This window comes from Grammomys surdaster, unplaced genomic scaffold (assembly GCF_004785775.1).
Source record: "Grammomys surdaster isolate TR1022 unplaced genomic scaffold, NIH_TR_1.0 125708, whole genome shotgun sequence".
Taxonomy (NCBI): Eukaryota; Metazoa; Chordata; class Mammalia; order Rodentia; family Muridae; genus Grammomys; species Grammomys surdaster.
This window is the reverse complement of record NW_021620542.1, coordinates 521,203-527,412: the sequence shown is the minus strand read 5'-3', so window position 1 is coordinate 527,412 and position 6,210 is coordinate 521,203.

The window sequence follows — 6,210 nt, the reverse complement described above, 5'->3', positions numbered from 1 at the left end:
ACAAATACAAAAAGGAGGATGCTCACAGCCAACTATTGAACTGAGTGCAGGATACCTGGTGGAGTAATTGGAGAAGGGACTGACGGTGCTGAGAGGGTTTGCAGCCTCATGATTGGAGCAAGAGTGTCAACCAATCAGACCCCCAGAACTCCTGAAGACTGGACCACCAACCAAAGAGTACACATGGAGGGACCCATGACTCTGGCCGCATATGTGGCAGAGGATTGCCTCGGTAGACATCACTAAGAGGAGCAGCCCTTGGGACTGAAGTTGTTCAGTGCTCCAGTGTAGGGGAATGCCAGGGCAGGAAGGAGGGTGTGGGTGTGTGGGTGAGTGGGGGAGCACCCTCATCGATGCAGGGGGATAGAGGATGGAATACAGGGTTTCTGAAAGAGAGACTTTCAAAGAGGAAAACAGAAATGTAAATAAAGAAGAATATTCAATTAAAAAAAGCAAAATTGAAGACATATACAGAAAAATACGATAAAATTGTAAAGGTATATAGATGGGAAAAAAGTAAAAAATTTGTAAGTACAGAAGAGTAAAATTCCTTAAGGCTTTTTCAAAAATCCTTGGCATTACTTGTCCCTTGTATTTCTTTCTCCTTCTGTACTAACATCCCTCCTTTATCCAAAGATGCAGAACCTTCTCTGATGCTTCATTTACTCTTTCATACCACCTGTAGTCTTCTAGTATTCTTCTAACCTAACCTCCTTTCCTTATATCCCCTTTATACTTTTCTACCATATGTGGTTACTCTGTGTTATATACCTTCAACTAAGAAACTGCCACTGAGAAAAACATACAATGTTGTCTTTCTGTGCCATTTTTGTTTGTCCAATGGAAAGTGGTCATTCTTGAAATCATACACATACTACGAAGAAAATGAAACTCAGAAGATCGTATATATGTGTATGTATGTGTGTGTGTATATATGTATATATGTACACACACATATATGTGTGTTTCAGTCAAAGTATAATTACATATATACATACGCACATACATACACATATATACACAGGTGCACAGGTACACAGACACACATATATACATACATACATCTATACATACATACATCTATATACCTATACATCTATACATATATATATACACACATATATAGATACATATTTACATACACACATATATACATACACACATTTATACATACACACATACACACACACACACACACACACACACACACACACATATGTACAAATTGAGGATGGATAACCATGGAAGAATGGGAGATTACAGAGGGAAAGTAGCTGGGAAAGCCTAAAGGGAGAAAAGGAATGGTGAGAAATGATGAAATTTTATTTTAATTAAAAATATATTAAAATAAAAATTAAGTAAAAAGAAAAAGAAAAAAAGACCCTCCATTTTTTTCTTCTTCTAAAACAGTAGTAAATATGATGTTATACTTGGTATATTATAAAATTCACAGTATTTTTGGTGGAAAGTGGGAACCTAAACAATAGGAGTGTGTAATTGCTATTGTGATTGAAGTTCATAATTAATTTTATAATATTATTATATATTGAAATGAATATACATTAGAATATGATCTATTGTTAATATAGAAAAATTTTTTACTGATAGATAATTTCAGTGACTTTTATTTTTATGAAAAGTACACAGTGGTCTTCCCTTCTCCCTGAGGTTATTGGCCACTAGCTCCCAAAGACAAAGAACTTAATACAGCCTAGGAATTCAATGGTCATGCTAACAGTCTGAGATCAGCTTCAAGGAGACAGAACAAAGTGATTCAAGGTTAATCAAGGCTTATATATTTTTGGGAAGGGGCAGAAATATCAAGGATGGGCAAATGCTAAAATACTAAAATACCATATGGGGAGGGATTTCAGGAATTTTAGGTGCTTGCTGGACAGGTTCTTATTGAGAGAAAGGAAGGTGAACCTGTAATTTCATTAAGCCATGTTGCATTTCACAGGTAGAGTGTATGGGGTTTCTAGATTCTCAGACAAGATCAGAGATGGAGAAGCTCTGAAGAAAAGGGGAGTCTCATTTTATATTGAGCTGTGTCTTTCTATGTAATGTCAGACTTTGACCTTGGCAACCAGGTTTCCAAACAGTATGTAATCTTCTAGTAAAGTACACTCTAATAAAATTTTAGCTCAATGTACATTTTAAAGTATTATTCATATTACTTATATCTCACTATTCTCTGGGAAATGAAAAAAGATGAGTTGGGCTTTATTCAGGAGAAAATAAATATAAAATAAGGATGGTAAATGTAATAGTAAAGCTGTCCAAAAAAAGTCATAAAGTTTAATACTATAAATAAATACCTTAAATATTTTTTATATAAGTCTGTGTGTAAATATAAACATGTGGTATTAAAGAAGAACATTTCCTATCTAAGATGACAATTATTCTTTAGAGTGTAAAAGGTCATTCAACAAAATAAAATGACAACATTAGGCATGAGAAGTTCTCCTACGAATAGTTATTCAGATTTTGAAGAGCATTACAACTATTGCTATTGCCCTTGGTGGAAGCTAGGTTACTATTACTGAAGACATCATGAACTTCAGACACAAAGCACAGAGGCCCCTGAGCTGGAAGTTACTGAAAAGGCTACTCTGTAGAGATTGTACCTGAAGGCCTTACACTAGCTTTCAAAGAAGAAAAGTGATTAGCAGTTCATCCCAGCTATGACAGCTGTGAACCAGAATATTAACCATCATGATATTATAAGCCTAATGGTTCAGTAGTGTCACATATTTAGCCATAAGCAGCAACTTTATTATTGTATTTAAGACTCACTCAATAAAACAAGAACCCATTCTCAGAATTCACAACATAGCCAGTAACCCAGTACTAGTAGCAAACAGTAATTAAACCAATATAACCTCTAATTATATTCAAAGTATTTTGGTATTTTGCCTTGATTTACACACACACACACACACACACACACACACACACACACACACATGCGTACGTCTCTCTCTCTCTCTCTCTCTCTCTCTCTCTCTCTCTCTCTCTCTCTGTGTGTGTGTGTGTGTGTGTGTGTGTGTGTGTGTAGTCATCACTCCTCATGGAAGAAACAGAAAGGGGAAAGGGATCATTATATAAAAACACAACTAATCAAAATTAGAGTTGTAGAGTTCAGTTCCAAAGCATGAATCTACAAAACAACTCCCTCAACTAAAGCTCAGGATCAATGTAGAAGAGGAAGAAGAAAGATTGTAAGAGTTAGAAGATGATGGATTTTGTTGAGATGTGTATATTTTTAGTAAGATCAGAGCTTTCTTGAGAGGCTACACTCACCTTCATGTTATAGAAAGGCAAGCAAAAGTAACATCTTTTGAGCCACTGTACTTTTCTCAGTTGAATAACAATTTTGGGGAAGTAGAGTACGTAGAATTTTCTCTGTCAATCATAAACACTAACAGATAACTAATATGTACACAATGTTGAAACTTTTATATTATTAGAAAAAGGAAGTAAAGACACCAATTAATTATTAAAAAGAAATGAATAATCTTTTTGAAGAGGATTAAAGACTATTTGAAAGATATTGCATTTTTATTTTATTTTTGTTTCACAATTTGATACCTTAAAATAAAAATTTGTAATTATTTTCATCACCATTTATACTCTTTCAAACCATCACTTTCTCGCTCTGAAATAATTCTTTCCATCAATAAACCATTTTATTTTAATGCTTTCTTTTTATTTGTGATCATTGAATTTAATTGTTTTTGTTTGAATTTCTTGGATTTTTTTGTATTTTCATCAAATGGATTTAGTTTGTGCTGCCAATATATTATTGAATGTATGTTCTTCCACTCAAACATGGTCCACTTAACAGAGGCAACACTTTTAAAGAAGAAAAAGAAGAAAGAAAAGAATTTCTTGTCATCTAGAAACCATCAGTTGCTAGTAAGTTCATGGCCAAGAAGAAGATTACTTTTGGACCTACCCTAGCATGGTTAGGGTGGGGTGAGTCCTGCTTGAGTATTTGTGGATCATCTAAATGCTATCATGATCACTGTAAGTTTCATGTTCAATATCCATGATATATCAAAAGGCAATTGTTTCTTCATATTCATTTACCACATTTTATCTTATAGTCTTTCCACTTCTTCCTCAATGATCCCTTTTCCCAGGGAAGATGGAATGTGATTTAGGTGTCTAATTGAGGGCTAAGCATTCACCCATCAGTTATTTTATGCACCTGAACCATTATGGAGTCTGTGTTAGCTTATGTTTATTGCAGAAAGAAATTTCTCTGTTGAGGTCTGGGAGTGACATTAACTTTTGGATATAATGGTTGTTTTTATGAGTGGATTTAGTACTATGTTCATTTAGCAGATTTATTTTTTAGTATTTTCCCCCTATGCCCTATGACATATTATAGATTCTTGTCCTAGGAATGATGACAGATATGGTTCTTAACTTATTCAATAATAAAGTGGTCAGTTATTCCTATTATCTTTATGCCACTATTACACCAATAAAATTTTCTTGCTAGGTAGTTTCACAGGTGGATAAAATGATTGCATATTTTCTTCTTTCGTAGTGAGCATTATATCTTCCAGCAGCATGAAAGCTAGCCTATATATTTCAAGTCTGTACCAGCTTGATATTTCCATGTTCTGTCACTAATGTATGTAGTGTCTACAGCAATAAGGTTTTTTTTTTTTTGGCAAGTTCTAGAGGGTAACAAATCGAATTGAAAATTGCTTGTAATGCCAGGGGTGTCTGAGGCACTTTATTTGCTGCAAGTCCAAAAATAGTTAACATATTCACTTTCTCTGGAATGTTCACTTGTCCACGATGTCTATAGAAACAACATCATTTTGTTTAGTGTAGACCAATTTTAACTCCCAATCTCAACATCTTTCACTTACTCTGAGTGTGTGCACACATGTGTGTACATAGCTTCAACAATGATTTGTAGATCTTTAATTTTATCTGTATACATCATTTTGCCTCTATCTTTGCCAGCTCTCTACTACCACAATTTTATCCTACCTATTTCATTTGTTCTGTTTAACATTTATATCACTGCATACATTATAATTTTTCAGATTTATTAATTTTATTTTGTATACAAGTATTTTGTCTGCATACAAATTTAGTAAACATGTTTGTATCCCATATATATGCTCAGTTTGTGGTGTGGTCAATAAGACCCTGGATCAACAGACAACTTATGGCCACTACTAACAAAGCCCTTGCTCATTGAAAGAATAACAAATATTCTTAACTACTGAGCAACCTCTCCAGCATCAGATATTACTGCTTTATATCTTCCTTCCCCTAGGAGCTCCTCTACCAATGTCCTTTATTCCTTGGTATTTCTTGCAACTCACATAGCTGAAGATTCATAGGCAATAACTACAAATGAAAGAAATGACAAACAAGTTCATTGCTTTTGATAATGCATATTCTACAACCAGTAAGGAAGGCATTCTTGATATAAAGACCTAAGACAGGCTCAGTCTTGTTTATGAAATAAAAAATGGGGAGATGTGGAGAGCTTTTAAGGTTGTTTGGCAAGAACCTGACAAGGGCCAAGGACAAGGAAGTGGCCTTCTGGCAGGAGTCAGACATTAGGCTAGAACAAAGAAGTAGTTTCAGGCAGGAATCTAAATTTTAGGCTAGAACAAGGAAGTAGGCTTCAGACATGAAAATGACTTTGGGCTAGGACAGAGAAGTTGGGTCAGATAATTTGGTCATCCTGATAAGCCACTAGAAACATCGATCATGGGAATGTTCACCGAAGATTGTTTATTGTCTTGCTTGTTCCTTGACTATTTGTGTCTATTTTCTTGCTTGTTCCTTGACTATTTGCATCTATTGTATTGCTATGTGCCTCAACCTAGAACTGACCTTAATACTTGCATGTAATTACAATGGTATAGTCCTTCTGCTCCTGCCTGGTCCTTTGGGCTGGGGCAGACAGAGTTGGTCTGCTCCTGTGGAGATACTGAATCCTGAGCCATCCTAGAGGAGCCACTGCACTCAGAGCAACCGGTAAGAACTCCATCTCACTCCCTAAGCCCCAGAGTTACATCTGGGAGCCAGGGACATTCAGGACCCACCAGCTACCCAAACCCCACCCCTCCAGAATTCCACTTCCCTTCCACCCCTGCCTGGTCCTTTGGGCTGGGGAAGACACAGAGTGGGTCTGCTCCTGTGGAGATAATGAATCCTGAGCCATTGTTG